This window comes from Podarcis bocagei (genome assembly GCF_964188305.1).
Source record: "Podarcis bocagei genome assembly, chromosome: 12".
NCBI lineage: Eukaryota > Metazoa > Chordata > Lepidosauria > Squamata > Lacertidae > Podarcis > Podarcis bocagei.
The window spans coordinates 275,144-299,092 of record NC_138137.1 but is presented as its reverse complement, the minus strand read 5'-3'; the positions used below and the strand labels follow the sequence as shown (position 1 = coordinate 299,092).

Sequence of the window (23,949 nt, the reverse complement as noted above, 5' to 3'; positions counted from 1 at the left end):
CTCTGGTTGTCTTTTTTCACCTGCAACATTTCAGCTCCTCCTTCCCACTCCTCTGAGTCTGCCCATATCTCTTCTTGTTCAGCTGCAAAATTTTCTTGAGTCAAGTCCTTGGCACCATCAACAAGATTATTTACTTCAGAATTCAAGGTCATAACATCTGTGGCCAGAGCTTCACTCTGATCTTGTAATTTTCCCAAGAGAGAGAACATTCTATCCAGCTCAGTCTGTATTTTTCCATCTGCAGCCATTGTAATGTTTCAGAACCCCCTCTAGAGGGGTTCTGGTTACTTAGTGTTCTTTCTCCAACAGTCTGGTTACTTTATTTTTATTTTTTCTTTATTTTCAAGCAACTTAAAGTCAAATGTATCAAAAATAACCAGCAGAAATATCAAAAGGCAAATTTTTCTAACTTTGACAGCTCGTTTGACAGCTGTCAAAGTCTTTATATCTCCTCAACAGGCTCTCTCACGGATCGCTCCCGGATCCCGGGGGGTTGCGCATCAGCTCCTTAAAATCAGTTCTTATCCTCCAGCAAAATACTTATAGTGCCAAATCGTGGAATTAAAAACTTTTGTCTCGCAAAGAGAAAGGTGGTCTCTCGACCTTAGTTATCCAATTCTTGCTTTAAGTTGTCTACAAGACGGGGGGCGGACTTCCTTTTAACGCATCCCCCGGTCGTGCCGAATTTAAAAATAGAATTTTTAAGTCCAATTTCCGTACTACTCACGGGTTGTTACTTTTGCAGACCAAATGTTCAAAGGAAGAAGTCAGCGCTCTCCGGCCATGGCTCGCGGCTTCACTCTGTAGAAGAAGCGGTCTACTCACAGCACCACGCCACTCTCTGTCACCCGCTCCGAAGCCTTTAAAAAGGCTTCTTCATGGGTCGGGGAGGGCGAAAATGGTGCCCACCGAGTCAAGTCCACAGGCTTCAGCGCCTGTGGTTTCTGAGGGTCCCCGCGTCACCGACGCGGCAGGACCCGTCTTCCACGGAGCCGATTCCCTCCGGAGCTCGGAGGGAATCCGCCATTAGCCGATCGCACTAACCCAGAAGTCCCTAGATGGCTCATGGTTTTAAGTTCTATCCAAACAGAGATCTTGGGTTCACATTCTCACACACCATCAATGAAATAAGAATCTCGATCTTTAAATTTTTATTAAGGTTTTCCATTAAAAAACACCAAACATATCCATTTACATATCACATAATTTGTCTTATTTGGACCTCCCACAACTTCTCTAGCAATCATTCGTAGTACTAATCTGAACCTCACATTCCTTTGTTACAATATTCCCATTGTGTTTTATATTTCTGATCTTACTTGCCTTCTGGTAATATTCCCTATTTTTCACAAAGCTTCTTTGAGACACACTAGCGTTGTACCCTCCTCACATATATTTCCCAAATACTCTGTAAATTTCCCCCAGTCCTCAAAGAATCTATGGTCTTTTTGATATCTAATTTTACCCGTTAATTTGTCCAGTTCTGCATACTCAGTTAATTTTGACCTCCATTCTTCCAAGTTCGGGACCTCTTCCTGTTTCCACCTTTGAGCTAGCAATATTCTTGCTGCGGTGATCGCATATTGAAACAGTTTGCTGTCTCTCCTACTTATATCCCTTCTTGTTATCCCCAGCAAGAAGGTTTCTGGTTTCCTACCAAAGCTATATTTTAGCATTTTCTTTAATTCGTTGTGTATCAGCTCCCAGAACCCCCTTACTTTCCTGCAGTCCCACCACATATGCATGAATGTACCTACTTTCTCTCTGCATCTCCAACACTTGTTACAGGTCTTGTACATTTTTGATAGTTTTACTGGTGTCATATACCACCTGTAAACCATCTTCATTGTGTTTTCTTTTAGTGTTACACATGCGGTAAACTTCAAGTTCTCATTCCATATTTTTTGCCAATCATCCAAATCTATGTTGTAACCTAGATCTTTGGCCCACTGAATCATAACTACTTTCACCTCCTCATCCATTGTGTGCCATTCCAACAGAATTTTGTACATTTTAGAGATTATTTTGCAGTCCTTATTCACAATTTCTGTTTGAAACTTTGAGTCTTTTTCTTTATACCCTTTTTCTTTCTCTTCCTTTTTAAACATTTCATTTACTTGGCGGTAGTGCAACCAATCATAGACATATTTTTTCACTTGTTCATATGGTTTTAACCTCCACTTGCCCTCTTCCTTCACCACCAAATCTGCATAGGTGGCCCAATCGCTTCTCATGTTAATTTTCTTAACTCCCATGGCCTCTAGCGGGGATAGCCAATGTGGAACCCCTGTTTCCAATATATTTTTGTATCTGTCCCAAACTTCCAATAGCGATCTGCGAAAGATATGATTTCCAAATGGACCGTAGCCTTTTTTCCTTTCTTTCCAAAGATGCGCGTGCCAACCAGACCTGGCATCGAATCCTTCCAAATCTAGGAGCTTTGTATTTTTTAATTTTATCCACTCCTTCAGCCAGCAAAGACACGATGCCTCGTAGTATATCTTCAGATCTGGCAGGGCAAAGCCTCCTCTTTCTTTTGCATCTATTAATAGTTTATACTTGATTCTCGGCTTTTTGCCCTGCCAGATATATCTAGAGATCGTTTTTTGCCATTCTTTGAAATTCGCCACTCCTTTTAAAATTGGTAACATCTGGAAAAGAAACAGCATCTTCGGTAGTACTAACATTTTAATCATTGAAATTCTTCCCCAGAAAGACAATTTTAGCCTATTCCATATTTCCAAATCTTTCTTAATTCCCTTCCACACCGAAACATAGTTATTTTGGAACAGATCAATGTTCTTTGGCGTTAACCATATTCCCAAGTATTTCACTTTTTTGGCGATTTCTATACCCGTTTTTTGTTGCAATGCTTCCATCCCTGTTTTTTCCATGTTTTTAGCTATAATTTTGGTTTTCTTCCTGTTTATTATAAAGCCTGCCACCTCTCCAAATTTTTCAATTTCTTCCAGTATCTCTGTTGCGGTTTCCAACGGTTCCTCCGCCAACAAAACTAAATCGTCGGCAAAGGCTTTAACTTTATATTGGTTTTGGCCTACTGCAACCCCCTTTATACTTTCCTTCTTCCTAATTGAGTCCAATAGCACCTCTAGGACCATGATGAACAGCAGTGGTGACAATGGGCATCCCTGTCTAGTGCCTTTGGAGATCTTTATCTCTTCCGTAATCACATTATTCACTATTAACTTCGCCCTTTGCTCCGTGTAGATTGCCTTTATCCCATTGAGAAAGTCATTCCCCATTTCCCTCTGTTCGATATTTTTAAGCATAAAATCCCATGACACGTTGTCGAATGCTTTTTCGGCGTCCACGAACATCAGCATTGCTTGCTTCTCAATCCTGGTGGCCAGATATTCTAAGATGTTTATGACATTTCTCACATTATCTCGCATCTGCCTGCCTGGAAGGAAGCCCGCCTGGTCTTCGTGTATAATTTCTTGTAGAACCTTTTTTAATCTTTCTGCCATTATTCCTGCAAACAATTTATAGTCCGTGTTTAGTAGAGAAATTGGTCGGTAGTTCTTTACTTGAGTTAAATCCGCTTCTTCTTTCGGAATTAGAATTATAAATGCTTCCTTCCACGTCTCTGGGATTTCCCTCTTCTTTAATATGGTGTTCATTACCTCTCTCAATGAAATAAGAATCTCACATAAGAATCTAACATTTCTTACTTTCTAAATCCTTTGCATAATTACATTAAGCCAATAAATTTCATACATAACATAGATAGCTGTCAGGGCTGCCTCAGGTCTCAGCTCACAAAAGACCAACGCCAGGTTCTTCTTATATACAAGGATGTTTATTGCAGTTCATTATTGCTTCCACAACCGAGGCGCGCAGCCCCGCGTCTCTTAGCCTAGACGTTTTAAGTCCCCTCTGAATCGGTCCCGCCCCTACACCAGCTTAAGAGGCTTGTGCTAGTCCACCTCTTCCTGTCTTTCCTTTTCCGGAGGGTCTTTCTGCCCCCCTGGGTTCCTTCCCTCCTGCTCTCTCCCGAAGCGGATTCCTCAGATGCCTGTTCCCCCCTCCTTCGTGCTTTGGGGCCAGGCTCCTCCTCCGAGCTCTCTCCATTTCCGCGCGCCTCCACATTTGAACTTGGCGCGCGTTCGCTACCCCTGACCTTCCTCTTGACACTTACACTACTCCCTGTACTACTCTCCGGCAGGACGTCCTGCCCCGATCTCCTTCCCCTGTCTCCTGCCTGCTCCGCTCCGTGTGTCACACTGGGAACTCCACTCTCTTCACTTCGTTCCTGCTGGGAAGCCGGCCCCGATCTCCCACTCCCACTCGGGGTTTCCCTGCTGCTTCCCTGCTCCTGGCAGGTCCCCCCTGTGACCCCCCTTGGCCTGACTAGGGGCGCCCCCTTCTGGGAATCCTCCGATTCACTTGAGAGACTCATGGAAGACCTCAAGTCATTGTCATCCTCTTCCTCACAGTCCTGGGATTCTTCCCCATCGCTCTCCGTCTCCCCCCTCACCTGTGCCTCTGTCCCTGAACCCCTGACATCCATCCCCCTCTCGAAGCCCCCCCTTCCCCCCTCCCGCTGCTCGGGCGCAGGTTCCGGGGGCTCCGTCGTTGCGGAGGTCGCTGCCGGACACAGGTCGTCGACGTCGATCTCCTCTGCTTCCAGTTCATTGTTTGTGTGCTCGAACCCATGGTCCTCTCCCAACATGTTCACGTCCTCCCCTCCCCCTGTTGCCTGGGTGGGGTCTGCTTGCCAAGGACCCATCCGCCACCTCGTGCGCCAGTCCTCTTCTGGTTGGTCGTCCCACCAGTAAGGAGTGTCGGTGTCCACCCCCGAACACGATCCCCTTGGAGGGCTCGACTCTGGCGTCGTCTCCTCTGCGGAGGAGAACCCTCGGAACGTGCTGGCGGAAAGTGTGGGCGTAAAAAGCCAATCGTCGAAAAACTGTGCTGGCATGGGCCTGTGTGGGAAAAGGGCATGGAACTCGTCCTTGAGGAGGGGTTCGTCCAAAGCGTAGTCCGGCACCCAACTGTTGGCGCTGGCCGGGGCGCCCTCCCTGGCGAGAAAATATTCTACTCCCTCTTCCCCCCATCTCGAGTCCAGAATCTCTGTGACCTCGTTGATTGGTTCATCCCTAGGTGACCTCCCCCTCTTGGGCGACTCTCTGCTCGGTTCTGGTGCCGTCCCTGACTCCTGAAATCTGTGTGGGGCCCTGTAAGGGGTGAGCACCGACCTATGAAAGACCGGGTGCATTCTGGAACCTTCGGGGAGGGCCAGTCGAAACGCTACAGGATTGATCCTGGCCTCAACTTGGTACGGCCCTAGTTGCCTGTGTCCTAGCTTCTTCTTAGCTAACGACTTGGCCGGCATTGCTTGGGCCGCTAACCATACCCAGTCTCCCACCTGGATGTCTTCCCCCTCCCTCCTGTGTCTGTCTGCCTGCACCTTATAGGCCTGTTTGGCTAGCTCCAAATGTCTCCGTAACTCGTCGTGGACCTCTTGCAATTCTGCTGCGAAATGGTCGGCTTCCTGTGGCGCCCCCTCCCCCGTCGTTACGAGCCCCGGGAAGGTTCTGGGATGCCGTCCATTGTTAGCGAAGAACGGCGTCACCCCCGTCGACGCGTGCTTCGTGTTGTTGTAGGCAAACTCAGCCATCGGCAGGTAATCCACCCAAGCCGCGGGGCGCTGATTGGCGTAACATCTCAGGTACTGCTGCATGATCGCGTTGACCCTCTCCGCTTGGCCGTTGGTCTGCGGATGTCTCGCCGACGACAGGTTGATTTTGACGTGCAGAATCCCTAGGAGCTTCTGCCAAAAGCTGGACATAAACTGGCGCCCCCTGTCGGACAGAATGGACCGTGGCAAGCCATGCACCTTGAACACGTGGTCGATGAACAGTTTGGCGGTCTGCTCCGCTGTCGCCACCTTCGCGCAAGGAATGAAATGCGCCATCTTGGTGAACAGCTCTACAACCACAAGCACCGCCGTCTTGCCTCGCGAACTGGGCAGATCAGTGACAAAGTCCAGCGCCACCCTCTCCCACGGTTGCAGTGGCGTCTCCAACGGTTCCAGCAGTCCCGCTGGCTTCTGGTGCACTGGCTTGGACCTTTGGCATGTGTCACACCTGGCGACGTACTCCACGACCTCCCCTCGCATCTGGGGCCACCAAAAGTCTCTGGCCACTAATTCCGTCGTCTTTTCCTTGCCGAAGTGGCCAGCGCTGGGTGCGTCGTGCAACTGCTGCAGAACCTTCGCGCGGAGATCGTCTCCCGGAACGTAGAGAGCACCTTTACGGGTCAGCAGGCCGTCGCGTATCTGGAACTCGTCATCCTTCGCCGTGCCTCTCCGCACCCCTTCCATTTTGGACTGTGCGAACGGATCCGCCTGCAACGCGCGCCGCACCGCCTCCAGGTCCACGACGGCTGAAGCGCACGCCCACACCTGTGGTGCAAAAATGTGCTTGGCTGCCGCTGGTGCCGCTTCCTCGAGATACTGCGGTTTCCTGGAGAGCGCATCTGCTATGACATTGTTGTCGCCTGGGATGTACTCGATTCTGAAATCGAAATCCGCAAAGAACTCCGCCCAGCGTATGTGCCTCTGGCTCTGTAGCTTCGCCGTGCGCCAGTGCTCTAGGTTCTTGTGGTCCGTGCAGACCTGCACGGTGTGCTTGGCTCCGATGAGAAAGTGCCTCCATGCCTTGAAAGCTGCGTGGATGGCCAGCAACTCCCTGTCCCAGATGGTGTAGTTCTGTTCCGACTTGCTGAGCTTCCGGGAGTAGAAAGCACAGGGCCTCCAGTACCCCTGCGGGTCTTCCTGCAAGAGGACGGCCCCCACTGCTCTGTCAGATGCGTCAGTCTCCACCTTCATGGGCCTGCCGGGATTCACGTGTAACAGCTGTTCCTCGGACGCAAAGAGACTCTTAAGTGAAGGACTGCTCCGCCTGGTCCGTCCAGGTGAACTTCTTCTTCTTGGAGCTGAGAGTGTCCGTGATAGCTGCCGTCTCCCTGGCGAAACCCCTGATGAACTTGCGGTAAAAGTTGGCGAAACCGACGAACCTCTGGACCTCCTTCCGCGTTCGCGGGCTCTTCCAGTCCAACACCGCGCGGACCTTGGCGCTGTCCATGGCTAGTCCCCTGTCGGACAGCCTATAGCCCAGAAAATCCACCTCCGTCACGTCGAATTGGCACTTCTCCAGCTTGGCGTAGAGCCTGTGCTCCCGTAGCCGCTGCAGGACTTCCTTAACGTCGCTCTCGTGAGCCTCCGGCGATTCCGAGAAGATAAGAATGTCGTCGAGGAAACATACGCACTTCTTGTAGAGGAGTCCCACTAGCACGTGATGCATAAAAGCTTGGAAAAAGTGGGAGCCATTTTGGAGACCAAACGGCATAACTCTGTATTCGTAGGTGCCCAACGGTATGAACATGGCCGTCTTCCACTCATCACCCTCTCGCACGCGTATGAGATTGTAAGCTCCGCGGAGATCCAACTTGGTGAAGATCTTCCCTTTCCGCACCGTGGTGAGCAGGTCGTCAATCTTGGGCATGGGAAAGGCCGCGGGCTTTGTCTTCGAGTTTATGAATCTGAAGTCTACGATCAGCCTTTTTTGGGGCGTGTCCTTCTTCTTCACAAAAAACACAGGACTGCCCCCTACAGCCTTTGATTCTCGGATGAATCCCCGCTGCAGGTTGTGATCTATGAACTCCCTGAGCTCCCGCAGCTCCTCCTCGGACATGGAATACAGCTTCACAGGCGGCAGCGTTGTCCCTGGCAAGAGGACAATAGCGCAATCGTAGGGCCGGTGAGGTGGCAACTGGTCTGACTCCTTTTCGCAGAAAACCTCCAAAAACTCCTTGTACTTGAGGGGTACTGCTTGCGCCATGCTGAGACGTAGCTGCTGCCCCTCCTCTTGGCCCTCCTCCTCTTGACCGGTCTGGATGCAATGCTGTGCGCAATAGGACGAGCCGAAGGTGAGCTGCCGCTGGTACCACGCCATGGTCGGGCTGTGCCTATCCAGCCAACTCATGCCTAACACTATAGGCGTGTCTGACAGGCGGGTGATGTTGAAACTGATGATTTCTCGGTGATTGCCAATCTGCATCACCATGGGTGGCGTCTGTTGCACCACCTGCCCACCCAGCAACTTCCTGCCATCCACCGTGACAACGTTCAAAGGCAGCGTGGCTGGTAGGAGCTCTATGCGATGCTGCTTGACGAAGTGCACCCCCACGAAGTCTGCGTTGCTCCCACTGTCAATTGTAATGGGGACTTCTAGGGTGCGTCCATTAGGTAGCTGGAGAGTTGCAGTGAGCTGCACCACTGGCTTAGGTGGCAGGGGGTCTGTAGGCTGCAAAAGCGCTGGGGACTGCCCTACTGACTCGCCTGGCTGTGCCCCAGCATTTCTGCTTCCAGCCAGGCATTGTCGTTTCCCTGAAACTGCTGTTCATGTTGTGCTGCTGCAGTTACTGTTGCTAAGGCTGCAGTGTGCTGCCGGAGCCTCTGGGGACACTCTTTGGCCATGTGCGTCCCACTGTCACAGATGTAACACTTCCTGTTCCCTCTAGGAGGCTTTGTCTTGACTGCTCCGGACGCTGGGGCTCCGGCTGCTGACTGAGCCTTTGCAGTCCCCAGTTCCATCGGCTCCTCCCCTGCCTGCAGCTGAGGGGAGGGACGCGTACGTCCTGGATCTCTGGGAAAGAAAGGAGGCACTCTAGACGGTGCGTGAAGCTGGCTACCCCCCTCATTGCGCCAAGGGCGTTCTTCATGGCGTACTCCAATGGCAAGCGCCCGCTGCACCACGTCTGCCAGGGTTTTAGGTCTGTCCCCCCTTGCCAGTTCGTCTTTCACAGGGCCAGAGAGCCCCTCCCAAAACAAGTCTCTGACTGTCAGAGAATCTTTCTCCCATCGCAGCACATTCAGCAAGGCGAAAAAGCGAGCATGGTACTGACGTACTGAAGCCTTGCCTTGTCTTAAACCATGCATCTGCTGGCGTGCTACATCCACATCCACGCTAGACTGGAAGCAAGCGTCCATGCATTTGATAAATTCATCAGAGTCCCTTCGAGCAGGGCAATCCTCGCGCCACAGATTGCGCAGCCAAGCCCTCGCTTCCCCATGCAAGTGGGACACAATGAAACCCACTTTTTCCTCCTCATCTTTAAAGCCGTCGCGAAGCAAATGCAACGCATATTCTACGTCTGCTCTAAAACTGGGGTACTGCTTCAGGTTCCCATCGAAGTGGGCTACCAAGTTGCCTCCTCTTCTGCCCAGTGCTACTCCAGCAGCTTTGGCCCCCGGGAACCCCACCTGGCATGCATGATCCCACCTGGCTTGCAGATCTTGGCACCGCTTTTCCGCCTCTTCCCCCCTCTTCTGGGAGATCGCTACCTCAGTGGTAAGCTGGGAGACTGCGTTGCGTAGCTCAGCTATCTGCTGCTCCATACTCATGGCTGCCAAACTTCGTGAGCTTTGCAAAAAAAAAATTTGCGTATCTTTGGGAGGGGACTTACTGTCAGGGCTGCCTCAGGTCTCAGCTCACAAAAGACCAACGCCAGGTTCTTCTTATATACAAGGATGTTTATTGCAGTTCATTATTTCTTCCACAACCGAGGCGCGCAGCCCCGCGTCTCTTAGCCTAGACGTTTTAAGTCCCCTCTGAATCGGTAGTTCTTTACTTGAGTTAAATCCGCTTCTTCTTTCGGAATTAGAATTATAAATGCTTCCTTCCACGTCTCTGGGATTTCCCTCTTCTTTAATATGGTGTTCATTACCTCTCTCAATGAAATAAGAATCTCACATAAGAATCTAACATTTCTTACTTTCTAAATCCTTTGCATAATTACATTAAGCCAATAAATTTCATACATAACATAGATAGCTGTCAGGGCTGCCTCAGGTCTCAGCTCACAAAAGACCAACGCCAGGTTCTTCTTATATACAAGGATGTTTATTGCAGTTCATTATTGCTTCCACAACCGAGGCGCGCAGCCCCGCGTCTCTTAGCCTAGACGTTTTAAGTCCCCTCTGAATCGGTCCCGCCCCTACACCAGCTTAAGAGGCTTGTGCTAGTCCACCTCTTCCTGTCTTTCCTTTTCCGGAGGGTCTTTCTGCCCCCCTGGGTTCCTTCCCTCCTGCTCTCTCCCGAAGCGGATTCCTCAGATGCCTGTTCCCCCCTCCTTCGTGCTTTGGGGCCAGGCTCCTCCTCCGAGCTCTCTCCATTTCCGCGCGCCTCCACATTTGAACTTGGCGCGCGTTCGCTACCCCTGACCTTCCTCTTGACACTTACACTACTCCCTGTACTACTCTCCGGCAGGACGTCCTGCCCCGATCTCCTTCCCCTGTCTCCTGCCTGCTCCGCTCCGTGTGTCACACTGGGAACTCCACTCTCTTCACTTCGTTCCTGCTGGGAAGCCGGCCCCGATCTCCCACTCCCACTCGGGGTTTCCCTGCTGCTTCCCTGCTCCTGGCAGGTCCCCCCTGTGACCCCCCTTGGCCTGACTAGGGGCGCCCCCTTCTGGGAATCCTCCGATTCACTTGAGAGACTCATGGAAGACCTCAAGTCATTGTCATCCTCTTCCTCACAGTCCTGGGATTCTTCCCCATCGCTCTCCGTCTCCCCCCTCACCTGTGCCTCTGTCCCTGAACCCCTGACAATAGCTTTTTAGAAGAAAAGGAACTCAGTAAACAGCTTCAAAAGCAGCCTCTTCAATTTACAGCCCCCTTTCCCCAGCCAGCTGCTTTTCCCATTAGCTCTTCCCATTTAACCTTAGGAAAATATGACTCGAATCTGATGGGAGGCACATGGTATTATTTTCTGTTAAACAATAAATCTTACTATTTACCAACTCTTAATTAGTGTTTTTGCAGCTTGATTGTATTCTGTAATATGTAGGGTCAATGTAACCTTTGCTCCCAGCCTGTAATTTCCTTTTACAACTTTGAGAAACGTGTCTCCTACTACTGCTATAAATCAGGGGGGCCCTTGAGCAGGAAGATAAACAACTGCCAGAGTACTTAGCCAGCTGGTTTCTGCCTGGCATGAAACATACAAACATTTGCAAGTATATCTTTAAGCTCATTTTAAAATACAGGCCTTGATCAGATGCCTCATCACCACTGAGGAGGGTGACAAAATGCTGGGAGGCACTCACCACGGGGCCTGCAGCATGCCCAAGCCACCAGTGGTCAGGACCTCATTAGCAGGACCAGTGGTCAGGGATGATGGGCTTGTACTCCCACAACATTGGGTGACCCAAGGTGGAGAAAGGTTGCTCTGCACTGACTGGCAACCACTCTCTATCTCACACGAGGCAGAGATACCTGGGTGCATTGGGTTCGCTGATGTGTTTGGTGCAGAAGTTTCCCCTACGCAGGTTGCTCTGTGTGGTCTTTGTGATCTTTAAGAACAGGCAAAAAAGTCCTTTGGCAAACGCACACGGCAGAAGTGAAACCAAATGAATCATCTGAAGCAAACTTAACAGTAATATAAGGCTATGGCTATATGCACACCAACTTGAAATAAATTTTGTTGAGATCAGTGTGACATTTTGGAACCTGGGTAAAACTATCCTGAAATAGGCAAGTCAGCATAGAGGTTTTTTGTTTTGTTTTGTTTTTTTGTCTTTACATGGAATGGCTGCAGGTCTGTCCTGCACATTTTTCTGGAAGCAAGTCCCAAATTTATGGGTTCAGGGAAAGGCCCAAAATAATCTATGCCAATCTAGGCTATTTGCCGCAGAAAGGCCTTCATTTGGTATCTACACCCAAGCTAAACACTCTGACAGTTTGCCTCAGATTCTAGAGAATTGTAGGCTTCAGAGAGCCCCAAGGGTCATCCAGCCCACCCCCTGCAATGCAGGAAGTACACTTTGATTGCAACTGACACCCAGTCACTGTTACTCATGAGCACCAGAAGCAGGTGTTGTCCCCTTCCAACGAAAACCCACTCTGTTTTTGGAGAGCTCCTGACACACCTCAATGCACACACCTCCTCAGGTTGGGCAGGTGGCCATGTTTCCATTTCACTCTTTCATGAAAAGTATGTGTTGCTTGATTGTAGAACAAAAAACCTCAAAGCAGTTTACAAAACCAACAAAAGCACAGGCAAGCGCAGCAAAATCCTTGGCAGTGAGCATGGGGGGGGGGCAGGGGGCACCGTGGGATTTTCACTTGAGTAAATGCAGGACAGGATGCCAGTATGGCCGAGAAGCATAGTTCTTGCAGGGGGACCTCCATGGACAGATGCAACCTGGCAGGGAATGGGCTAGGCTGGGGAGGGGGGCGAGCGAAGACCAGAAGCTTAATGCTCTTCTCGGCTGCCTCCACAGAAGTCTAGTGTGCAGATCAAGGGAAGTCCGAGTCCCGTCTCTTCTGCCGCAATTTAAGAAGGATGCTGCCAAGCCGCCAGGAGGGAGAGGCTGAGGGCCCCTTGGGCGGAGAGCCAAGCCCAGCCCCGTTTGTCCGCCTCCCGCTGCTTCGCTCCCCCAGGGGCGAAGCCAGGATTTCTGTCCGGGGAGGGCATGACTTTCGGGGGGATAGAAGCGACGTGATCGGTCAGTCCCCCCCCCCCCGCGCCCTCCTGGCTCCGCCCCTGGCTCCTCCTCTTCTGTCCCCTCAGCTCGGCTCCCACCGCCCCCTCCGCCCCCTTGCTTGGCTGGGGGGGGGGCGCCGCAGCTCCTCTGGGTCTCGAACTCCTCTCTCTTGGTCCGGCTTCCATTCTTCTCTTCCACAGAATTCAGCTCCTCTGGCTTCGGCAATCTGGGCCTTGGATCAGCAGTGCGATTCTGGCTACCCATAGAAATAAGGTATTCACAAGCCAGAAAAGAAAACCTTCCCCGTCCTAAGGGTTAAAAGCAACGGATCTGCCTTCCTAGAGGGGATGGGAAATCCGGGGGGGGGTGCGGGTCCTCCAGAGCGAAGGTCTCTTCTCCCCGGCTTTGGAGAGAGAAAGCTCGGCATTCCAAGGGTTAAGAGCACCTGAGCTGGGTTCCTAAAGGGGAGAGGAAACAGTGGAGGAGGAGGAGGTCCTCCGGAGCAAAAAAGGGAGCTCCTGTCGCCTTGGCAACTTCTGCGTGGGCTGAGTCTCCTGTCTCTCCCGCCAGAGGGCGCAGTGGGGAGAAGGGAGTCCCGGGGGGGGCAGGGGACCCCCCAAGGGAGCAGGGAGACTCCTGCCCCCTTCCTCTCTGCCAAGCCGGGGAGGGGGACCAGGGCATTCCTCGGCATCCCTGGCCCCCTTCAGACCGAGGAATCCGGGCCATCTACTAGCAGACGTCGTAGAATCATAGAATCATAGAGTTGGAAGAGACCACAAGGGCCATCGAGTCCAACCCCCTGCCAAGCAGGAAACACCATCAGAGCACTCCTGACATATGGTTGTCAAGCCTCTGCTTAAAGACCTCCAAAGTAGGAGACTCCACCACACTCCTTGGCAGCAAATTCCACTGTCGAACAGCTCTTACTGTCAGGAAGTTCTTCCTAATGTTTAGGTGGAATCTTCTTTCTTGTAGTTTGGATCCATTGCTCCATGTCCGCTTCTCTGGAGCAGCAGAAAACAACCTTTCTCCCTCCTCTATGTGGCATCCTTTTATATATTTGAACATGGCTATCATATCACCCCTTAACCTCCTCTTCTCCAGGCTAAACATGCCCAGCTCCCTTAACCATTCCTCATAAGGCATCGTTTCCAGGCCTTGGACCATTTTGGTTGCCCTCCTCTGGACACGTTCCAGTTTGTCAGTGTCCTTCTTGAACTGTGGTGTCCAGAACTGGACACAGTACTCCAGGTGAGGTCTGACCAGAGCAGAATACAGTGGCACTATTACTTCCCTTGATCTAGATGCTATACTCCTATTGATGCAGCCCAGAATTGCATTGGCTTTTTTAGCTGCCGCGTCACACTGTTGGCTCATGTCAAGTTTGTGGTCAACCAAGACTCCTAGATCCTTTTCACATGTACTGCTCTCAAGCCAGGTGTCACCCATCTTGTATTTGTGCCTCTCATTTTTTTTGCCCAAGTGCAATACTTTACATTTCTCCCTGTTAAAATTCATTTTGTTTGTTTTTGCCCAGTTCTCTAATCTGTCAAGGTCGTTTTGAAGTGTGATCCTGTCCTCTGGGGTGTTAGCCACCCCTCCCAGTTTGGTGTCATACTACGTCGTAGTGGGAAAGAAAGATTTGTACGTAAAATAGATGCAAAAAGAAAAATGAAAGAAAGAAAGGAGAGCGTGACCCATGCAATCAATTGAGGAAGTGCAGTGTAAGCGGTGGAAGCCATTCAATGAAATTTTATTATTATTTGTTTATTGAAATGCATGTAGAATAAATTTGGAAGAAATTCTTCCTACTTTCTTCGCTTTCTCTTTTTCTAATTTTTCTTTTTCCTTTTTCTTATTCTTTCTTCTTTTTCATTCTTCTTCTTTTCTATATTTTTCTTTTTTATTAACAGCATTATGGAATTTTGGATATTTGTATGTAATTTTATTTATTTATTTATTAATATTGGAGAAATTGCAGGGGTCGGCACACCGGCAGTGCAATAGATTAGCCTTACCCTGGGAAAACATTCATGATCAAGGTGTCTCCTCTGCCAGGTAAGTATATATGTATGTGATTGTAACACTTTGTTAAATGATTTTGATTTTGTAATAATTATATTAAGGTAATAAAATAAAATTTAAAAAAAGGAATTGAATGTGTTCTCAAGAGTTGTTTTGGGGATTCAGGAAGGAGGGGTAGACCCTGGAGTTCCTTGGAGAAAATGGTGGGAAAGAAATGAAATTAATAAAGAGACGGAGCCCAGCCCGTAATCTGACGGCTGCATTTTGCAGCTGTTTCTGAGTTGTCTTCAAGGGCAGCTGCACATGGAGGGCATTGCAATGATCCCATTGGATGCAGAGCATGGAATACCATGGCCTTGTCCTCTCATCCCAAAGAGACTGGGGCTGGCAAACTAGCCAGAGCTGGAAGGGGGCAATGCTAGTCACTGAGGCCACCTGGGAACCTCTGAGCAGATGTGGTGGTGGGGTTATGCTATGCAACATTATTGTTATTTTAATTATTATAATTATTATAATTAGTAATTACCCATCCTATTATTTACATGCAGTTCACCCTAAGTTCCCAGGGCAGATTTCAACATTAAAACACTATAAAAAAATAGTTTAAAACTAGAACTAGAAGATTTCTTCTTCTTCTTCCTTTTTTTCTTAAAGAAAGCTCAGAGTCTGGCCTGTGGTGCAGTCCAGTCCTGGTTCCTTCCAAGACTTTTTATATATAAATATTTATTAAAGTTTTCACAATATTACATAATAAAAAAGAAAAAAGAAAAAATACAAAACAAAAAACAGTTAAAAACAATTCCATCTTTTTGTCACTTATCTTTCATTTGCTTGTTTCCCGGACCTCCTCATACCTCCCTTTTTGTATTCCAGTTCAATTTATTAGTTCAGCAATTCCTTTCCCTCCTTATTTTATCCTGATCTTTAATCTTAATATATTATAGCATTAAATTTTTACCTGTTAAAAATCCAATTTTTTCATATTCTTTTATACCATTACAGCTAGAAACCACTTAACCTCAATCCAACATCATTCTAACATTCATTAATTTTGCCATATTTCTGTAAATAGTCTTTAAATTTATTCCAATCTTCTTCCACCGACTCTTCTCCCTGGTCTCAGATTCTGCCAGTCATTTCAGCCAATTCCATGTAGTCCATCACCTTCATCTGCCATTCTTCCAGGGTGGGTAGTTCTTGTGTCTTCCAATACTTTGCAATAAGTATTCTTGCTGCTGTTGTAGCATACATAAAGAAAGTTCTGTCCTTCTTTAACACCGATTGGCCGACTATGCCCAGGAGAAAGGCCTCTGGTTTCTTCAAGAAGGTATATTTAAATACCTTTTTCAATTCATTATATATCATCTCCCAGAAAGCCTTAATCCTTGGGCACGTCCACCAAAGGTGAAAGAATGTACCTTCAGTTTCTTTACATTTCCAACATTTATTATCGGGCAAATGGTAGATTTTTGCAAGCTTGACTGGGGTTATGTACCACCTGTATATCATTTTCATAATATTCTCTCTTAAGGCATTACATGCCGTAAATTTCATACCTGTGGTCCACAACTATTCCCAGTCAGCAAACATAATGTTATGTCCAACATCTTGTGCAGATTTAGCAGATTTCACCATTTCATCCTGAGTATTCCATTTCAACAGCAAGTGTCAGAGGTGCCCGAGGTCCCAGCTCACAAAGGACCAACGCCGGTTCGTTGTTATATACAAAAGTCTTTATTGAAGTTCAGTTTCGCTTTCACAGCCGCAGCGTGCAGCTCTATGTCTGAAACTCTAGACCGCTGAAGCTCCGTCTGAATCTCCTCCCCCCAGACACCTGGTTCCCAATCCGGGTTTTCTGCTGTCCCACGCGCCTGTACATTCGAACTTGGCGCGCGCGCCCAGCCGGCAACCTTCCTCCTGACCGTTACACTGCTCCTGTCACTGCTTCCCCCTTCGTTCCCCCACTCTCCGATAGAGGCGTGGTCAGCCCTGACTCATCTTCTCTCCCTGCTGGAGGAGACGCTGGCCCTGACACATGGGACTCTTCCCCCCCACTACGCTCTGGTGGGGAAGCTGGTCCTGATCTCCCGCTGCTGCTTTGGGAGTCCCCGCTGGCCCCTTGTTTCTGGTGCGTCCCCCCTGGGACCCCCCTTGCCCTGGCCATCGGCGCCTCCTTCTGGGAATCTTCTGATTCGCTGGAGAAGCTCATGGAATCTCTCGGGTCACTGCCATACTCCCCTACGCTGCCGTCAGATTCTTCCCCTTCGCTCTCCATTTCCTCTCTCCCCTGTGCCTCTGTTCCTGAGCCCCTGACATCCATCCCCCCCTCGAAGCCCTCTTCCCCCCTCTCCCTCTTCGGGTGTGGGTTCCGGGTGCTCCAGTGCTGTGGGGGTGAGTGCGGGATACTGTTCTTTCCCCTTGGTGTGCAGCCGACCAGCTGGATCCGGCCAGCCCGTAATGGGCTCGTCGACGTCGGTCTCCTCTGCTTCCATCTCTGCATTTGTGCTCGAACCCAGGATCCTCCCCCAACATGTCCATGTCTGTCCCTCCCCCTGTTACCTCGGGTGATGCTGCGTGTAAGGGCCCCCTCAGCAGTTCCCTGCTCCACCCCACCTCCGGTTGATTGTCCCACCAATAAGAGCGGTCTGTGACAAACCCCGAGAGTGATCCCTCTGGGGAGCTTGTTTCTGGCGCCGTTTCCTCAGCTGATGAGAACCCCTGGAACGTGCTGGCTGAAAGTGGGGGTGTGAAAAGACAGTCGTCGAAATAATCTGCCGGCATAGGTCTGTGTGGGAAGAGTGCATGGAACTCGTCTTTGAGGTAGTGCTCCTCCACGGCATAGTACGGTACCCACCTGTTGGCGCTGGCCTGGGTACCTTCCCTGGCGAGGAGATATTCAACTCTCTCTTCCCCCCATCTCGAGTCTAAAATCTCCGTGACCTCGTTGAGTGGTGCCGCCCTCGGTGACCCCTCCCCCGTTGGCGACTTTCTGAGAGGGTGAGGTGCGGTCCCTGGCGCCTGAAACCTGTGGGGTGCCTTGTAGGGTGTGAGCACTGACCTATGAAAGACCGGGTGCATTCTGGAGCCCTCCGGGAGTGTCAACCGGAAGGCCACTGGGTTGATTTGTGCCTTGACTTGGTAAGGCCCTAGCTGCTTGTGTCTGAGCTTCTTCTTAGCTAACGTTCTGGCCGGCACTGCCTGGGCTGCTAACCAGACCCAGTCCCCCAACTGGATGTCTTCCCCGACTCTCCTGTGCCTGTCTGCCTGCATTTTGTAGGCGTGTTTTGCTAGTTCCAAGTGCCTTCGGAGTTGCTCGTGGACCTCCTTTAACTCTGCTGCCAAGTGCTCTGCTCCCCGTGGCTCCCCCTCCCCCTTCGTCTCTAACCCTGGGAAGGTTCTGGGATGCCGCCCATTGTTGGCGAAGAACGGTGTAACCCCCGTGGACGCCTGCTTCGTGTTGTTGTAGGCAAACTCGGCCATCGGTAAGTAGTCCACCCAAGTTGCAGGCTGCTGATTGGCGTAACATCGCAGGTACTGCTGCATGATGGCGTTGACCCTCTCCGCTTGTCCGTTGGTCTGCGGGTGCCTCGCCGACGCTAAGTTGATCTTGACGTTCAGGATACCCAGGAGCTTCTGCCAGAAACTGGAAATGAACTGGCGACCGCGGTCGGACAGGATGGACCGTGGCAAGCCGTGCACTCTGAACACGTGGTCTATGAACAGCTTGGCGGTCTGCTCCGCTGTCGCCACCTTCGCGCAAGGAATGAAGTGCGCCATCTTGGTGAACAAGTCTACGACCACGAGTACCGCTGTTTTGCCTCGCGAGCCGGGCAGATCTGTGACAAAGTCCAGGGCCACTTTCCCCCACGGTTCGAGCGGCGTCTGTAGCGGTTCCAGCAGTCCCGCCGGCTTCCTGTGTAGTGGTTTGGCCCTTTGGCATGTGTCACACCTAGAGACGTAATCCGCGACTACTCCTCTCATCTGGGGCCACCAAAAGTCTCTGGCTACTAATTCCACCGTCTTGTCCTTGCCGAAGTGCCCAGCGCTGGGCGCGTCGTGTAACTGCTGCAGGACTTTCGCGCGGAGGTCCTCTCCCGGCACGTAGAGAGCCCCTTTGCGGATGAGCAGTCCGTCGCATATCTGGAACTCGTCGTCCTTCGCTGTGCCTCTTCGCACCTCCTCCATCTTGGATTGTGCGAACGAATCCGTCTGCAGCACGCGACGCACCGCATCCAGGTCCACGGTGGCTGAAGCGCATGCCCACGCTTTCGGTGCGAAAATGTGTTTGGCCGCCACTGGTGCCGCTTCCTTGAGATACTGCGGTTTCCTGGATAGTGCATCCGCCATGACGTTGTTGTCTCCCGGGATGTATTCTATCCGGAAGTCGAAATCCGCAAAGAACTCCGCCCAGCGGATGTGTCTCTGGTTCAGGAACCGCGCCATGCGCCAGTACTCCAGGTTCTTATGGTCCGTGCGGACCTGCACTGTGTGTCTGGCTCCGATGAGGAAGTGCCGCCACGCCTTGAAGGCTGCATGAATGGCCAGCAACTCCCTGTCCCAGATGGTGTAGTTCTGTTCCGACTTGCTGAGTTTCCTGGAGTAGAATGCGCAGGGCCTCCAGTTCCCTTGCGGATCTTGCTGCAACAGGACCGCCCCCACCGCTCTGTCCGAGGCGTCCGTTTCAACCCTCATTGGTTTGCTGGGGTTGACGTGTAGCAGCTGTTCTTCGGACGCGAAGAGACGCTTGAGTCTCCGAAAAGACTGCTCCGCCTGGTCCATCCAGGTGAACTTCTTCTTCTTGGAGCTGAGGGTGTCCGTGATGGCCGCCATCTCCTTCGCGAACCCCTTGATGAACTTGCGATAAAAGTTGGCGAAGCCGACGAACTTCTGGACCTCCTTCCGATTGCGCGGGCTCTTCCAGTCCAACACCGAGCGGACCTTGGTGCTGTCCATGGCGAGTCCCTTGTCGGACAGCTTGTAGCCCAGGAAATCCACCTCCGTCACGTCGAACTGGCACTTCTCCAGTTTGGCGTAAAGTCTGTGCTCCCGTAGTCTCTGCAGGACCTCCTTGACGTCACTTTCGTGAGCTTCCTGCGATTCCGAGAAGATCAGGATGTCGTCTAGGAAGCATACGCACTTCTTGTAGAGGAGTCCCGCTAACACGTGGTGCATGAAGGCTTGGAAACAATGGGAGCCATTTTGCAGACCAAACGGCATAACTCGATATTCATAGGTGCCTAAAGGCGTAAACATGGCCGTCTTCCACTCATCGCCCTCCCGCATGCGTATAAGGTTGTACGCCCCTCGTAGATAAACTTGGTGAAGATTCGTCCCTTCCTCACCGTCGTGAGCAGGTCGTCGATCTTGGGCATGGGGAAAGCTGTGGGCTTTGTCCTGGAATTGATGATTCTGTAATCAACTACCAGCCTCCGTTGGGGCGTGTCTTTCTTCTTCACGAAAAACACGGGACTGCCCCCCACTGCTTTGGATTCTTGGATGAATCCCCGCTTCAAGTTGTGATCTATGAACTCCCTGAGTTCTTGCAGTTCGTCTTCAGACATGGAATACAGTTTTCCAGTCGGCAGCGTCGCCCCCGGCAGGAGGTCAATCATGCAGTCGTAGGGCCTGTGGGGAGGCAGCTTGTCCGCTTCCTTCTCGCAGAAGACCTCCAAAAATGCCTTGTACTTGTTGGGTACCGCTTGCACCATGCCTAAGTGTAGCTGTGGTTCATCCTCTTGACCCTCCTCTTCCTGGCTGGTCCGGATGCAGTGTTCTGCGCAGTAGGAGGAGCAGAAGGTCAATTGCCGCTGGTACCATGCTAATGCCGGGCTGTGCCTATCCAGCCAACTCATGCCCAACACTATGGGCGTGTCCGACAGGTGGGTGACGTTAAAGCTGATGACTTCGTGGTGATTTCCAATTTGCATTACCATAGGCGGTGTTTGCTGTACCACCTGTCCTCCCAGTAGCTCTCTACCATCGACCGTGACGACGTTTAGGGGCATCGTGGCTGGTAGGAGCGCTATGCGATGTAGCCTGATGAAGTCCACTCCTACAAAGTCTGCATTACTACCAGAGTCAATGGTAATAGGGACTTCCAGGGTGAGTCCATTGGGCAGCTGGAGCGATGCGATGAGTTGCACCACTGGTTTGGGTGGGAGGGGGTCTGTGGGCTGCAAAATCTCTGGGGACTGCTTCACTGACTCGCCTGGCTGGGCCCCAGTGCCTCTGCCTCCAACCAGGCTTCGTCGTTTCCCTGTAGCTGTTCCCCCTGCTGAACTGCTCCCCTTACTGTTGCTGAGGCTGCAGTGTGCCTCTGGATCCTCTGGGGACACTCTTTGGCCGTGTGTTGTGCACTGTCGCGGATATAACACTTCCTGCTCCCTCTAGGAGCCTTCGCCTTGACTGCTTCTGGTGTTTGGGCTCTGGTCGCTGTCTCAGCCCTGGCACCACCTATCTCCATCGGCTCTCCCCCCCCCCCAGTGGAGGCGTGGATTGCGCACGCCCTGTCTCTCTGGGTAGGAAGGGAGTTGTCCTGGCTGGTGTGCCTCATCCCTGCTCCAAGGGCGTTCTTCCAGGCGCACGCCTATCGCCAGCGCTCTCTGGACGACTTCTGTGGTACTGTTAGGTCTCTCCCCCCTCTCCAGCTCATCTTTCACGGCCCCATTTAGCCCCTCCCAGAACAGATCCCTTACGGCAGCGGAGTCCTTCTCCCAGCCCAGCACATTTACTAACGCAAAAAAGCGGGAGTGATATTGTCACACAGTGGATTTCATAGAATCATAGAATCATAGAGTTGGAAGAGACCACAAGGGCCATCGAGTCCAACCCCCTGCCAAGCAGGAAACCCCATCAGAGCACTCCTGACATGTGGTTGTCAAGCCTCTGCTTAAAGACCTCCAAAAAAGGAGACTCCACCACACTCCTTGGCAGCAAATTCCACTGTCAAACAGCTCTTACTGTCAGGAAGTTCTTCCTAATGTTTAGGTGGAATCTTCTTTCTTGTAGTTTGGATCCATTGCTCCATGTCCGCTTCTCTGGAGCAGCAGAAAACAACCTTTCTCCCTCCTCTATGTGACATCCTTTTATATATTTGAACATGGCCATCATATCACCCCTTAACCTCCTCTTCTCCAGGCTAAACATGCCCAGCTCCCTTAGCCATTCCTCATAAGGCATCGTTTCCAGGCCTTTGACCATTTTGGTTGCCCTCCTCTGGACATGTTCCAGTTTGTCAGTGTCCTTCTTGAATTGTGGTGCCCAGAACTGGACACAGTACTCCAGGTGAGGTCTGACCAGAGCAGAATACAGTGGCACTATTACTTCCCTTGATCTAGATGCTATACTCCTATTGATGCAGCCCAGAATTGCATTGGCTTTTTTAGCTGCCGTGTCACACTGTTGGCTCATGTCAAGTTTATGGTCAACCAAGACTCCTAGATCCTTTTCACATGTACTGCTCTCAAGCCAGGTGTCACCCATCTTGTATTTGTGCCTCTCATTTTTTTTGCCCAAGTGCAATACTTTACATTTCTCCCTGTTAAAATTCATCTTGTTTGTTTTTGCCCAGTTCTCTAATCTGTCAAGGTCGTTTTGAAGTATGATCCTGTCCTCTGGGGTGTTAGCCACCCCTCCCAGTTTGGTGTCATCTGCAAATTTGATCAGGATGCCCTTGAGTCCATCATCCAAGTCGTTGATAAAGATGTTGAATAAGACCGGGCCCAAGACAGAACCCTGTGGCACCCCACTAGTCACTCTTCTCCAGGATGAAGAGGAACCATTGATGAGAACCCTTTGGGTTCGGTCAGTCAGCCAGTTACAAATCCACTGAGTGGTAGCATAGTCAAGACCGCATTTTACCAGCTTCTTTACAAGAATATCATGGGGCACCTTGTCAAATGCCTTGCTGAAATCAAGGTAGGCTACATCCACTGCGTCCCCTTCATCTACCAGGCTTGTAATCCTGTCAAAAAACGAGATCAGGTTAGTCTGACATGACTTATTTTTCAGAAATCCATGCTGACTATTGGTGATCACAGCATTCCTTTCTAGGTGCTCACAGACTGTTTGCTTAATGATCTGCTCCAGAATCTTCCCTGGTATTGATGTCAGACTGACTGGGCGGTAATTATTTGGGTCCTCTCTTTTCCCCTTTTTGAAAATAGGGACAACATTTGCCCTCCTCCAGTCTGCCGGGACTTCGCCTGTTCTCCAGGAATTCTCAAAGATGACTGCCAGTGGTTCTGAGATCACACCTGCCAGTTCTTTTAATACTCTTCAATGCAGTTCATCTGGCCCTGGAGACTTGAATACATCTAAACTAGCCAAGTATTCTTGTACTATCTCCTTAGTTATTCTGGGCTGTGTTTCCTTTGCTGAATCATTTGCTCCAAATTCTTCAGGTCGGGCATTGTTTTCTTTATCGGAGAAGACTGAGGCAAAGAAGGCATTGAGGAGTTCAGCCCTTTCTGTGTCCCCTGTTTGCATTTCACCATTTTCTCCTCTGAGTGACCCCACTGTTTCTTTGTTCTTCCTTTTGCTACGAACATACCCATAAAAGCCTTTTTTGTTGCTTTTAACCTCTCTAGCAAGCCTGAGTTCATTCTGTGCTTTAGCTTTTCTGACTTTGTGTCTACACGTGCTGGCTATTTGTTTGAATTCCTCTTTGGTGGTTTCCCCCCTTTTCCATTTTTTGTACACATCCTTTTTTAATCTTAACTCAGTTAAAAGTTCTTTAGATAGCCACCCTGGCTTCTTTAGGCACCTTCCATGTTTCCGTCTCATTGGTATTGCCTGACGTTGTGCTTTTACTGTCTCCCTCTTAACAAACTCCCAGCCATCATGAACTCCCTTTCCTTTTAGTATTACTGTCCATGGGATCTCACCCAGCACTTTCCTAAGTTTTATGAAGTCGGCTTTCTTAAAGTCAAGAAATTGAGTCCTAGTATGCTTGGCTGCTCCTTTCCGCTGTATAGTAAACTTCAGAAGAGCATGATCACTCGCGCCTAATGATCCTTCCACTTCTACCCCACTAACCAGGCTTTGCCCTGCTTCAGCCCGTGCATTTCCCTCCTGGCCACATCCACATCTACCGTTGATTTAAAACAATCGTCCATAGCCTTGATAAATGCTTTTGAATCTTGGAGGGCGGGATCATTTTCGCGCCATAAATTGTGCAGCCACGATTTAGCTTCCCCATGCAGATGAGTTATTATGAACCCTACTTTCTCCTCCTCATCTCTAAAGTCTTTCCAAAGCAAATTGAGCGCGAAAACTATGTCTGCTCTGAAGTTAGGATACTGCTGCAGGTTCCCGTCGAAGTGGGCTACGATGCTGCCCCCCCTCTTCCCGAGGCCAACTCCCTCCGGCTTCGGTCCTGGCAGCCCCTCTTTGCCCAAACGTTCCCACCTG

The 23,949-nt window shown here is 50.4% G+C and overlaps 1 protein-coding gene across 4 annotated transcripts in view; it reads left to right on the top strand.

The window, feature by feature from the left end:
• The first annotated feature begins 12,289 nt into the window (after positions 1-12,289).
• Positions 12,290-23,949, top strand: part of LOC308570411 (SCAN domain-containing protein 3-like) — a 31,894-nt gene continuing 20,234 nt past the window's right edge. The window contains exons 1-3 of one of the 4 annotated variants that reach the window (XM_081165250.1): positions 12,290-12,786; positions 14,495-14,571; positions 15,193-15,230. The gene's annotated coding sequence lies outside the window, so the exon portion shown is untranslated. The other 3 variants (XM_081165251.1, XM_081165252.1, XM_081165249.1) reach the window with 3 other exon arrangements.